Source organism: Corvus cornix, chromosome 6 (assembly GCF_000738735.6).
Source record: "Corvus cornix cornix isolate S_Up_H32 chromosome 6, ASM73873v5, whole genome shotgun sequence".
Classification (NCBI taxonomy): Eukaryota; Metazoa; Chordata; class Aves; order Passeriformes; family Corvidae; genus Corvus; species Corvus cornix.
In genome coordinates this window covers 2,186,474-2,200,500 of record NC_046336.1, presented here as the reverse complement: position 1 = coordinate 2,200,500, position 14,027 = coordinate 2,186,474, and the positions used below count along the sequence as shown (strand labels likewise).

Genomic DNA, 14,027 nt, shown 5'->3' with positions numbered 1-14,027 from the left:
TGGGTGTTTGTGCCTCTTCAATGGCACTGGGGCCACCAGCAGGTCCCAGTAAGCACAGACAGATGGCCTGGGCAGAGGCAGAGCCCTGCCAGCTCTCTGTCATCGGAGGACGCCATAGTAAACACTGGGCGAGATAAAAGGCTCATTTTTAATTAAAAACAAAAAAGTGAGAATCCACTCTGTCACAAAACAACTGGTTTTACACCAGGAGGACCTTTCCAAGGCCAGGATTTCAGTGCATGCTGCTGGTGCTTGGCACAGAAGGAGCCAGGGCAGGACGTGTCGCTGCCAGGCTGGGCCAGCCTGTGGGCTCTGCCCTGGCTCAGCTGCTGGTTTGTTTAGGAAAGTAAAACCTGCACGTTTGGGACTCTATGTTCTCCACAAATGCTGCATTTCTGTTTTATTTTTAAGCCACTTCTTATTTCCAAAATAGAAATATAGTTCTCTTTGATCTTAGGTCCAGGATGCAGCTCAGTCCAAAGAATTATTCCCATGGTTACAAGCCACACTTCACCAAGGGGTATTTTCCACCAAAAACCATTTTCGGATGGAAATTCAGCATCTCTAACTGTAATGGTCAAATCCACAGCTTTGTTACGAGTTTCACTCCAAGGAGGTTCCAAATGGGACTGTCCTCTGTGTTTTGTGGTGCCTTAGAGGCAGCTGTCAAGGACTGCTGGGAAAACACTCTGCCTTTTTTTATTCCTGTCCTCAAAAAAACCCCAACCCTTTATGCAAAAATCCAACTTGCAAAGTAAGGAAGAGAAATCAATAATTATAGAAATCCCTTACAAGTCTAAAATTAGGTTTTTGGGAGCTGTAAATACCCTGAGCATCACTCAAAACTCACTTGTGCTAAATATTTCCCAAGAGGATGTTTCTGTATTATTGCTGTGATTATTGTGCTGCTATTCACATAGAGTTTTTTTCTCTTCCTTAATAAATATGTTCAAAAGGAGCAATCCTTTTTAATGCCATGTCTTGAGAAGAGTTTTTAAGGATTTCAATGGGAACTGGCTGTGGATGCTCAGTGCTTTGCCAGGGCTTTAGGATACACGTACATTTGATACAACAATGCCATCAGGAATTGCACTGATGATTTTGAAACACATTAAATAGCAAAATATCAGTTTATTCTGCAGGAAGCTTGACAGCAAATGCATAGTGATGCTGACACCAGCTGTCATTGGAAAGCAAATATTCTCTGGATTGTTTATTTGTAGGCAGCAGCAGCGATGACAGCAGCCGATAGGAAAATCAATAGCTGGATTTTCCATCAGCCACTGCCTCTTGCCAAACGGCTTCTCCTGAGTGATACTGCTTCAAATTAGCATCTGTTTGCACACTTCTCTGGTAATTAGTGCTGTCAGCATCTGAACAGAAGGGAAGGTTGATTGTGAGGCTGGGCAGGCCCTGGCACAGGGTGCCCAGAGCAGCTGGGGCTGCCCCTGGATCCCTGGCAGTGCCCAAGGCCAGGCTGGACATTGGGGCTTGGAGCAGCCTGGGATAGCTTCAGAAGGTGTCCCTTCCATGGCAGGAGTGGCACTGGACAGACTTTAAGGTCCTTTCCAACCCAAACATTCCATGATTCTGTGATTGTGTGTTAGGAGCTCATGGGATAAAGAGCAAATCCAACAGTGAGGTCTGGTGGTGGCTGGGTTGGGACGCATCCCTGTGTTCTCCCCCAGCCTGCTGCTCCCATGGGTATCCAGGCAATCCTTCCTCAGTATCATCCTCACTGGTGGTTTGGGGTTGAAATCGCCTCATCTCTTGATTTATTTCTCATCTTATTTTCCCAGGTACCAAAAATCCATTTCCTCTTCCTCCCCTCTGAATGATCCTTCAACCTTTACTTCATTGCTTTAAATGTAATGCTTAAAATCATCTGCTGATTAAACACTGCATTGCCATTTTTTTGTTTGAAGTCCAGCCCCTACCAACCTCTTTCTTGTCTCCTTCAAGGAGAGAAGTAGAGGAAGATCTACGAGGACTTTGTTCAGCATAAGCAGTGGCAAACTGCAGCCTCCTGGTCCCACCTGCTAATCCTGCTGTGGGGAACTCTTGTACAGGCTGGGATTTCTCTTCCCACTTGAGCTGGAAACAGATTTTTAACCTCTGATACAACGTGGTGGTCACACCTGGAAAGGTCCCAGAGAAGTACCAGAGGTGCCTTGTTCCCTGTGCTGGACTTTTCCTTCAGTGAAACTTCCAGATTTTCCTTAAATACACTCAACTACAGCTGTATCCCCAAAACCTGCTGGCATCCATTGGCTCCCATCCAGTGCAGGAGTTTCCTTCTCCCTTCCTCCCCGTGTTGGAAGTGCATTTTTCTCTTCTCTTTCACCCACTTAATCCCTCCAAACTGTATTTGCAGCAAATGAGGCAGTGATTTACTGCCCTAGGGGTCAGGCAGAAAGAAGGACAGTGCAAAAGCAAGGAGCAAGTGCCATTATTTGTGGAAAAGAAGCGTCTCTTGAAGTTAATTGAGGTGTAGATGAACTCGACTGCACTCATTAGTGTCAGTGAAACTGAATATGCAATTTGCTAATTGCGGTGAGGGCACACAACTCTCAGCTCCAGACTGCTTGGGGTATTTTTAGCTGTTCCTTTAGCCACCAGCTTCCACTTTTGTCTGTTCCAGGCACCGGTGGGAAAACACAGCAGCCCTTTTCTCCAGCAGGGTCACGCTGTTCTGAGGAGATTTCTTTTTCACTTCTTTTTTTCACATAAATGGAAAATACAGCGTTTTTGAGCTCTTAGAGCTATTGTGGTGAATACTCCTTCCCATCCCAAAACTGTGATGTTTCTTTCTGTAAGTGTCAGCTTTTTGAGGATCACTGGCCAGGTGGCAAGGTCTGAGCTGAAATGAGAAACCATCACTCATGATAAGCAGAATATTTTCCCTGATGAATTCTCTTCTCTCTGAACTGCAAGAGGAATACACTGGAAGGTCCTTACGGTCCCTGCCTGCCCAAACCATTCTGAAAAGCTGAAGCTTTTCCTTGGCTGTGCTGTACTATGGCTCATCCACAAATCTTTCCTGTTTTTAAGGAATTTTGCTGGTTTTCTTCAGGTAAAATTGTTCAGAATGGTTTGAGGTTGCTGGACTGGTTGGTAGGCCCAGACTGATAGAACAGAAATGAGGGGATCAAACATCAGCCCCAGCTGAGTCTGGGCTGGAATGGAGCAGGAAAATAAAGGAAAGCCACTCCTGTTTCCCAGGTCAAGCTGCAGCAATAATTGAGTGTATTCAGCTGTAGAGCAGCAAGGTTTGCAGCTGATGGGTGAATTTGGGATGAGAAGGGGAATGTCATGCACAGGAATGTACCAGATGTGTTGAAATGGTACAAACAAGGTCTGGAGGAAGCAGAACTTTGCATTTGCATTTGCTCTCACTCTTTGGGGTCAGAAAAAACCTTGGCATTGTAAATTAGGGAGTATGGACCTTTCAGGTGGTTTATTCATGATTATAACCTTGTACAGCATTTGTCTCCTTCAGCAAGGCAGCTGTGATATCCGTGTGATGCTCACTGATGTGAACACTTAATCTAACCCAGTCTGTGCACAACTGAAATAAAAAAGCAGAATAATTATTCAATTTTTTTTATTATTATTTAACAATATTATGCTATTAAATATTATTTGATACATTTATTCTGGTAATATGATTTAAAAATATTTATGTAACATATGTAGTTATTTAATATTTATTACTGCAAAGTAGCCAGGCTTCGCTGTCTGCTGCAGCAGCACTTGAGCATATGTTTGCTGTCAGCTTGGCTTGCAGAGGAAAACCTTCATGTTCCAAACCAACCAGCTCTTGTGGGCTCTGTGTTTTCAGGAGGGGCTGTAGCAGCCCCGAGAGCTTTGTCTGCAGGCAAAATTCCTGTTTCGCTGCTGGGGGTTCCTTTTCCTTCAGCTTCTTCAGGATTTTCCCAGTACCATTTGTTACGCCCCATGATTATCAGTATCTGCTTATATAGTGGATTTAGGATTTATGAGTGGATTATTTTGATTACTGCTGTGCTACCTGGCTGATGTTCACTGATCTCTCGGAGGTGCAGGAGTCACTTTGCTCAGCAAGACAAGAGGGCGGCTCTGCCAAAGCCCAGCCAGGCATCTGCTCTTCGTGCTGACAGTGCTGATGTGCAGGATAACCTAAAAACACACTTTTAACCAGCTTCAGCTGAATTGATGTGACCTCTTTTCTTTTCTTTTCCCTGTGATCAGTACAAGGCAAGGAGGCAGCTTTAGTTGTTAATTTTTGTTTTCAGCCCAGCCCCCTCACGTTTGTGTTTGGAGGGCACCGCGTTTACCAGGCCACTGTTGTGCTGGGACATGGGGGACAAAGGGACTCTGTGGCCAAGAGCTGCAAACCAGTTCACTAGGGATACGGAATTGGCTTTAAAATGGAATCATTGAGGTTGGAAAAGACCTCCAAAACCATCAAGTCCAACTTCCAGCTGAATCCCACCGTGCCAACTCAACCATATCGAAAAGTGCCACCTCCAGTCGTGCCTTGGACACCTTGAGGGATGGGGCTCCATCACCACCCTGGGCACCCCCTTCCAGTGTTTAACAGCCCTTTCATTGAAGGAATCCTTCCTGCTGTCCACCCTGAGCCTGCCCTGGCCCAGCCTGAGGCCGTTCCCTCTCCTCCTGTCCCTGTTCCCTGCCAGCAGAGCCCGACCCCCCCGGCTGCCCCCTCCTGTCAGGGACTTGTGCAGAGCCACAAGGTCCCCCCTGAGCCTCCTTTGCTCCAGCCTGAGCCCCTTTCCCAGCTCCCTCAGGAGTTCTCCAGCCCCTTCCCAGCTCCGTTCCCTTCCCTGGACATGCTCCAGCCCCTCCATGCCCTTTCTTTTGTGACCCAAAACTGCCCCCAGGACTGGAGGTGCCTCCCCAGTGCCCAGCACACTGCTCTGGGCCTCATGACTTCCCTGGGGTTATGATTTCTCATTTTTATGAAAGAAATAGAACAAAACCAAACCCACAGCTTGTTTGGGAACTTCTTGATTTGTTTGTGGGGTTTTTTTTTGCCTTTCAACTTTGTAAGCATGTCTTGGCACACAGTTATTCTAAGTCTGGCATCAGGAAGTGTTGAAGTTAATGCTTAGTCTGACTTTCCTTCATTTAATCATGTATCTTTATTGAAAAGATGTGACTCCAGGATGTAAACTGGTTTGTGCTGTATTTTCATCTCAGATTTTACACTCTGAAAGGCGAAGGTGCTTTCAAACTGAAATAATTGGGATTAAGCAAAAAAAAATATAGAAGAAATGCTGCATTAATTACACTTACAAAGTTATTAAGTGCAAGATTAAAAAAGTCTGTTGCAGTCTTCAGTTTTATGTACAGCCCCCATGAAATGTGTGCATGAGGGGTGTATAAAATCACACCTCTTTGATTCTTTGAGGGAAGTTTAAAGTTTTTGGGGTGTATTTTACAAATTGGAGGAAGTATCCATGCATCCCATCATTTCCTGAATGTGAAATCCCTGCTTTTAGCATTGAGCTCCTTTGCCGCTCCTCAAGGTATCAATTCTCTCGATTTCTTTGTACACAAATCTCTGAAATTTGTTTTGCTTCTGGTCTTTCTTTAATCAGGAAGTTTTTAAAGTATCTAAGAGCGCTCAAACCCGTGTAAATAAAAATGGGGAATTTGATAATTGCAAAAGCAGCATGCTGGTGAGTCACAGCTTCTTTTGCATAGAATTACCATTTCTTTTCCTCCAGAGCTCAGAAACTGAACTGTGTAAGGAAATACCATCTGATGCTGCATATGGCATTTTAATAACACCTATTTCACATGGCTTCTGCTTAGCCAAGCCCATCAGTGTGAAACGGAGAATTGGGAAGATGTATTAGGATTTCTAATGGAAAGTCAAGTTTGCTTGGTAAGCTAGATCATGAGTTTGATTTATTTGATTTATTTTTAATTTAGTTCTCTTTATTTTAAGAAGAGTGAGTCCTGTGCAAGTGGGGAACTATTCCTTGTGGTTATGCAAACCCACATCCAAACCTTTTTTGGTATTAAAGGCCTTCAAAGCTGCCTAACGAAATTTTCCAAAGTATCAAAGCACCAGAATTCAGATCTAAGATAGAGGATTTTTCCATCCCTGGAATGTCCAAGGCCAGGTTGGATGGGGCTTCCCTGGGGTAGTGGAAGGTGTCCCTGTCCATGCCAGAATGAGCTTTAAGATCCCTCCCAACCCAACCCATTCCATGATTTTTCCCCTTCCACAAGAACATTTATACTTTATTTGGGGACCTGATGTGGTGTCTCACACCTGTGCTGTTTAGAAGTAAATGTGAAGCAGTTCTAGATTATAAATACTGTGAATTTTTCTGTGGGAAAAGTACTTTTCTCACAGACACTTTAGACTTTGAGGGACCTTGCTGAAATATTTTTAGCCTTCTACATGATTTGGGAAGTTCTGCTTTCACTGAAGTGTCTTTAAAAAGAGTTTCCAAGATTTACTGTGAGTTCAAGAAGATAAGGAGCAATCGTGACTGAGGACAACACAGGAACTTTTTTTTTAAGTTTAATCTTAGCATTGGGCTATTTAAAAATATATATATTTAAATTACATACATTTAATTAAATCTGCCTTTCATAAGGTGAAGAAGTTGGAATTGGCAATAAAGCCCTGACCTCTGCCCCTTCTCTCCCATTAATAACTTTTGAAGCCTGTGGTGGTTTTCCTCTGTTTGTTTATCCATGGCAATAACCTGACAGAGGGATCAATCAGCTCCCTATGCCACTTCCTTCCTGATGAAGTGGAAAATTTGGGTTTTTTCCATGAATCTGTAGATAAAATGAGTACTTGATGTTCATCATTTTGATCATTCAAACCTATTCTTTTAAAAATTATCATTGCTAGATGGCAGTGGTGGAGTTTCTGTCCTTGGAGGGATTTCAAAGCTGTGTGGATGTGGCACTTGGGGACATGGGGCAGTGGTGGCCTTGGCAGGGCTGGGGTTGAGCTTGGTGACCTTCCAGGACTTTTCCAACCTGAGCAATGCTGAGAAATGGAATTTTGGGATGCTCCACACTGACCTGGAGCAGAGGAGGCTCAGGGGGGACCTTGTGGCTCTGCACAAGTCCCTGACAGGAGGGGGCAGCCGGGGGGTCGGGCTCTGCTGGCAGGGAACAGGGACAGGAGGAGAGGGAACGGCCTCAGGCTGGGCCAGGGCAGGCTCAGGGTGGATATTGGGGAAAATTTCCTCATGGAAAGGTTTGTCCAGCCCTGGCACAGCTGCCCAGGGCAGGGGTGGAGTCCCCATCCCTGGAGGGATTTCAAAGCTGTGTGGATGTGACACTTGGGGACAAATGGGGCAGTGGTGAGGTTGGATTTGATGATCTCAGAGGGCTTTTCCAGCATCAACGATTCCATGAACTAAAACCTCTCTATTTTTTAATCGGAAGTCAGCATGGCTGAGCCCAGCATTCCCATTTGCAGTGCCAGGGTAATTCCCTTCCCTAGGAGATGGAGAAGAATCCCTGGCTACGCTTGAGTGGGAGGTCGCTCGGTGCTGTCTGTAACCTGAGGCTGTGGCACACTGGAACGAGCAGCTCCCCAAGGACACTTCACAGTATGAACAGGGTTTGAAGTGACTTTTTTTGTCAGAGAACTGTACCTAAGTTAACATCAAACCAGAACATTTTTAGATGATCCTAAGCATTTCTGGGAATTCTCTGTGAGTTTGCAGTGGAGTCCCCAGAATCTGTGAATATCACATTAGTGATAATAAATATGTAAGTATAAAATACACATCTGAAACAGCCCTAAAGAAGACTTAAAGATCATTTTAATGCTTTTTGGCTGAAATTTCCAAAGGCTTTGCTGGGTTTGCAGGGAGAATTCCAATAAACATGTATTGGCTGTATTAGCTGCATTAACCACAGGGATGGGAAGGGATTGTAATCCTTTGGTTAACAAGGAGGGAAAAGTATTACAGGCTTAGCTCTTCCATTGCCAGGGGCATTAGGCTGCTTTCCACAACGTGCTCCAGTCTTTCCCTAAAGTTGAACGTAGGAAATCCCTATTTTTTGCTATTTCTGAGGCATTTCAGCAGATCCATTCAAAAATTCTGCCCAGCTGCAGAATTTTCTATTTTCTATTTCTATTTAATTTTCTGTTTTATAGATTTCCCTGCAGTTACCCACAATTAAAATGCTATAATGAAGCCATTTCAATGTGGTTACAAAGAAATCATTCGAGTCCAGTGTATTTACCCTGTGTGGGCTGCGGAGCTGCTCTGCAATGCAAATGAATATTGAATATTGGTTTTTCCTGTTCCAAATGGACACATAGGTTCACTTTCCTTGGAAAGCCACAGATTTCCTGATTCAAAGTTTTTGTCCTCGTTTCAAATGGAATTCCTTCCTCTTCCCCAGATTTCATTGGTGCCTTGCTTCTCTTGTGTGTATTATGCTGCTTTATTACCAAATAAAAATTGGCTTACTTTCAGCTAAATAATATACTTCGTGTTGATTAAAAGGAATTAAAGATTATAGCAGTAGAAAGACAAATAAAAATCCTGGAAATGTCTCAGAAGTGAGTGTTGAGGCATCACAACAGTGTGCTTTGACAGTTATTTATATAGAAAATGTGCTGTTTTCTCAGGAGTTTTCATTTTGAGGAAGAAATGAGCCATAAAGTTCAACTTTCAGATCCATATGTGAGTTTTAGAAATGACACAAGAACGTTCTCTTTTTTCCAGGGGTTGTTTTGACGTCTTCTCATGGTTTTGTTCGGATGTTGAGTTAAAACATTGGTGCTCTGGTTTGAATCATGGAATCCCAGACTGGTTTGGGTGGGAAGGGACCTTAAACCCCATCCCATTCCACCCCTGCCATGGGCAGGGACACCTTCCACTACCCCTGGGTGCTCCAGCCTGGCCTTGGACTCTTCCAGGGATCCAGGGGAACCCTGTGCCAGGGCTTCCCCACCCTCACAGGGAAGAATTTTTTGGGATTAGCTCTGTGTCTTTGAAATACTAATCCTTGCCTTTTGAGGCGATGTGTTGGAATTATTGAAGTGATAAATTTTGCTTGGAATAATCTATTTAGCTGCTCAAATGCCAAGAGAGCTAAATAAAGCTGAAAATTAGTCATTTATCTCTGAAAAAGTGTTAGAACCAAGTGCCATGGACTCGCTTTTAGGAGAAGGATCGAAGCTCCACTGGAGCAGGTCAGTGTGTGGATCTCATTGTTACTCAGCTTTCGGAGCCAACAGGATTTAAATATCCAGGAAGGAAAACAGAAGGTCAAGTGTAAACCTCTCACATCAAAGGAGGCCATTCAGCATCTCCCAACCTTCACTCTGCTGCTCTCTGAGGAGAAAAACGTATTTTTTTTTTCCCTTTCATAATGCAAATAAACCAACTTAAACCCAAAATCTGTGAGTTTAGTGGGGCTAGGAATAGTAAAAGGTGGGAGTTGGGAAATGTGTGGATGGAGTGTCAGGGATGCAGGGGTGGTGCAGCCCAGGGGCAGGAGCAGTGACTGACACCCAGTCCTTGTGCCATGTTTTCTTGGGAAGGGTTTTTGAGCTGTCCTCTGCTACAGCTGGAAATGGGAGTGAGAATGTGCCGTGTTTAAATGTGTTTTTTTCCCCTGCAGATAATATTTCCAAGGAAACTCAAAATGTTGTGACACTCGGCAAATTATAACTGCAGCGGAAAGAGTTTATTTTCTAAATATAGTGCTGGTATTTAATTTATCATTCTCTGCTCTTCTTTGGGGCAAGAAAAGCTCCCTCTCCTCAAGTTTCTGAGCTGCTGAATATGACTACGGAGTGTGTGGGCAGCAGTGGAAGTCATTTGTAGATTTGGAGGTTGTACATAAGTTTTCCAAGCTGTTCTCCGATCCCTGCTCAAATCCCGTGGGATCCTGAGGCAGGGCACTGGAGCAGGGCCCAGTTTGCCTGCAGCACCCAGCTGGGAGGGGCTGGTAAATTTGGTAGACCTGGACCTGCAGGAACCTGGAGAATCCCAATGGGAATGTGCCAAATCCTGCCTTTGGGGAGGCATCCTGCCTGCAGCAATGCCACTGCACATCGAAATCTGCTCTAGGACCTGGCTCAGCAAAGGTGCCCTTTGCTGGACTAACCTTAGGAGATTTGGCTTTAGCCCTGTCTCCTACATCAGTGCTTTAAACCTATTTTTTTTAAACAGGAGCTCTTGCAGAAATGGTTTGGCATTTCAAGTTTGGCTGTGGTCATGCAAATATTCCTGACAGCTCTTCCTGGCTTTCCTGTCGCTAGATTGATGCATTTCAGACTATTTGCACCCTTTGGCACAATTTTGTCCTTTATTGGGGTATAACCTCCTAGGCTGAAACATTGAATGGTTAAAGGGAAGAGGTAACAAATCAACATTTTGGAAAGAGGCCTAAAATAGATGAAACTTTTTTGATTATCCAGACAATATAACCCTGGTGAAGGTTGAGGACTCGCAGTTTTATGAGACAGTGTGCAGTGGGATTTCCAGAGCTGTGAAGTCAGATGTCCCGAACACAACATTTATGGGACAGACATGTGGCTTTGAGCAGCAGTGAGTAACGTGGATTGTTGTGGTCAGCCTGGGGAGGAGAAGGTTGTGTGGAGACCTCGCAGCACCTTCCAGCATCTGAAGGGAATACAAGGAGGTCAGGGAGAGACTTGTCATCAGGAATTTTAGTGATGGGACAAGGAGTAAGGGGTTCTAGCTGAAAGAGGGGAAATTCAGGTTAGAAATTGGGAAGGAATTCCTTCCTGTGAGGGTGGGCAGGCCCTGGCACAGGGTGCCCAGAGCAGCTGGGGCTGCCCCTGGATCCCTGGCAGTGGCCAAGGCCAGGCTGGACATTGGGGCTGGGAGCAGCCTGGGACAGTGGGAGGTGTCCCTGCCCAGGGCAAGGGGTGGAACCAGGTAATCCTTAACACCCCCTCCAGCCCAAACCATTTTATGATTCCATTTCCCTGAAGATTTCCAAATCCCAGAGCTGACCAGAAAACCAATTTCAGTATTGAAAGTTGCTGTTTATATTTAGGTGTGACTGAAGAAACAAAAATTCTGGTGCAATTATTTAGCAGAGCCATCAGAACTCTCAATCAATCCTGCCCTTGGCTGCCTGAGCCGACGATCCATGTTCTCCAAAGATGCAGATTCCTGTGCTTGGAGTCAGTGGCACAGTTTTGGGGAAGGCGGGGAAGTCATTGACCTAAATATGTGTTTATCTGAGAATTGCTCTGTTAAAGGGGGGGTTCTAATCTTGATCTTAGTCCTCTAAATCCACAGCAGGTTTGGAGATCTCCAAGGTTACAGCACCCAATAAATTGGCGCCAATTTTTCCTGCTTTATTCTGTGTTCATGGCACAGTTTCAGTTTGTCACTGGTTTGATTTAATGTGGATTAGTGTGAAGGTATGGAGCAGATCTGAACCGATGCTGGACTGATACCATACTTTTCATTAGTTTTTCATTAATATTCTGGTGATTTTTTTGGCTGTAACAATTCAAATTTCCTTAGGACGCAGAAGCACCACGTACAGGAACGTTTTTCTTTACTCATGCCACGCTGTCAATAGTTTCTACACGCTGTGAACAGAGACTTTCTGTTTTCTGCTGTTCTCACATTTGTAAGTGGTGTCTCCAATGCACTAAAGTGGCTGCAAACGTCCTCTCTGGGGTGTATTTTAGTTTTTTTCCACTTGAACTCCCTTGCAGCTGCCTGCCAGCCTCTCTCTGCGCTCCTCCTGTTACCTGCCCATCCCCAGAGAGCCCCGAGGCTGCTGGTTGTGCTTTGGAGAAGAAGTGGTGATCAGGGAGTTCGATGGAAGGGGGAGGCAGAGCAGTGATGGGTGTGTTTGCAAAGGCCTCGTTACTTCTGCACAATCACAACACCCAAAAATTGGAGTATCAGCTGGGGACTGTCCTTGCCTGTTCCTTCCCTGAGCATGAAGAACTGTGTCACACAGGGCATGGCTTTAGGGGGTTGTTAGTAAAGAATTTGTGAGGATGAAAATCAAATTAAGGAGCAGTTTCATCAAATTTTACTCTCTGTGAAGAATTTTCCAGATACCAAGGATGAGCAGAGGTGTATTTTGGAGGCAGTAGAACTTTATTTGTTTGAGAGAACTGGGTGCAGAGGCCAGAGGGCTGGGCAAGGCAGACACTCTGTCTGTCATCCTGCAGCGCTGTGGAGAAGAGGTGCATTTTTGGGGACAGGAGTTCTGTCCTGTCACTTCAAGGAGAAAAAGGAAAAATCACATTTTGAAGGGAAGTTTTCTGTGAACTTGCTGAAGAAACCGTGAGCTTGCTGTGCTCACACGTAGCAGGAGTCCCAACCCTAATTCTGCAACTCTAATAACTCTAGCTGACAATCCAGCTTGTGTTGTACTACTCAGCTTTGTTCTAATTAATTACTAATTGTTCAGTTCCTGCAGATCAGAGCCTGAGGCTGTTGTCATTGACAGCTGGCATGCTCAGGTGGTGATTACTGGGTTTTCAGATAGGAAAAAACCAAGGTTTAATCATATTCCACTAATGAAATTTATGTTTTCATTCAGAAGGAAAGAACAGACATTAGACAGAAGTTAGGGAAGAATTATCTGAGTGTTTCTTGATGCTTCAACCTTTTTCTGCCTGAAGTGTTGCAGCATTGGGGTAATTTAATTATGGAAGGCAAATGAATTTTTCTGAGTTTGTCTCACAGCTGAGAATGGAAATACTTTTCTAAATAACAGAGTTTAAGGTTTCCAGTCTTCACTTAAGATACTCAGTGTAAGATGGGCAGGGGCATCATTACACACTTGGAATTTCTACATAAAATCATGGAATGGTTCGGCTTGGAAGAGACCTTAAAGCTCATCCACTCATGGACAGGGACACCTTCCACTATCCCAGGGTGCTCCAAACCCCATCCAACCTGGCCTGGGGCACTTCTTCCTCAAAATACATTTTCAAAAGATGTGAAAATGCTGTAATTTGGTATTTATTGATCAGGTGGGTCTTGCTTGAGAACAGTAGCACAAAATCATTGGTCTTCCAGGTTTTTTAATTACTAAGAAAATAACTTTGGGTTATTATTTCTAAAATAACATCAAAAATAGATGGCACTTCAGATACGCCCTGGGCCTCTGTGTGGCTCTGGGTGTGTTTCTTCATCACTTTGATCCTGCTTTTCGTGACAACAGGATAATGGAAATGCCACCCCAGTGTTTATTCTGAAGGGAAATTCCCTTTTTGCCCAGCCTAGGCTTTGAAGAGGATGGTTGTACCTCTGTTGGGAGTGGATGTGCAACGCCAGATTCCTCAGCAGGGGTTTGATGTGGAAATTAAAGGATTTTTTCAGCCTCTGTAGTCAGAGAGCCTGACGAGCTGTTGCTCCAGAAAGTCTTGGAATCATAAAAATAATGGGATGGCTGTCATATCTCTGTATCAAATATAATCACAAAAACAGAGAGACCTCTTAATAGAAAAAAAACCCCAATTCTGCAGTGTTTTGGAAGCTTCTGATCAATATTACAACAATTCTATTACCCAGCCAGAGCAGTGATGTGCTGGGTGGTGAGCTAAACAAAAAATATAGGTGGAAGCCTTCAGTTTTGTTTTGAGCCATTTCCTGTACTAGAATAATGAAAAAGCATGAAACTGCAAGGATTATTTGTGAGAAAATTGCTGCCTTGCAAGGCCAGAGGCTTAGAGAGCACGGCCCTCGGCAGAGACGAGGTTTGCACCGGGGGCTGGGAGGGGATGGGCCAGACTTGGAGTGGAGGGGAGAGTTGGGAATTAACACCAAGAAACTCACTGGGGCAAGAGGAATCACTGGAGAGTAATTTCTTCCAGTTTTGTTTGTTTGGGGTTTTTAAATCTCCTTTTGATGGTCTTTGCCATGTTTCCCCATCCACCCTGTATTTTGGACATGTTGCCACTATAATTTATTTCTATCTGGATTAGTTACGTGGTTCCAAAGAAAGAAAGAGGGAGGTGGTTAATGGCCTGTTGGGGGGTGTGTGTGTTCTTTTATTGGGGAGTTTGATCTATT

General features: G+C 44.4%; 1 protein-coding gene across 9 annotated transcripts in view; it reads left to right on the top strand.

Moving 5' to 3' along the window:
* PTPRE (protein tyrosine phosphatase receptor type E) overlaps positions 1-14,027 on the top strand; it is an 88,199-nt gene that overhangs the window by 28,360 nt on the left and 45,812 nt on the right. The gene's annotated exons all lie outside the window — the stretch shown is intronic.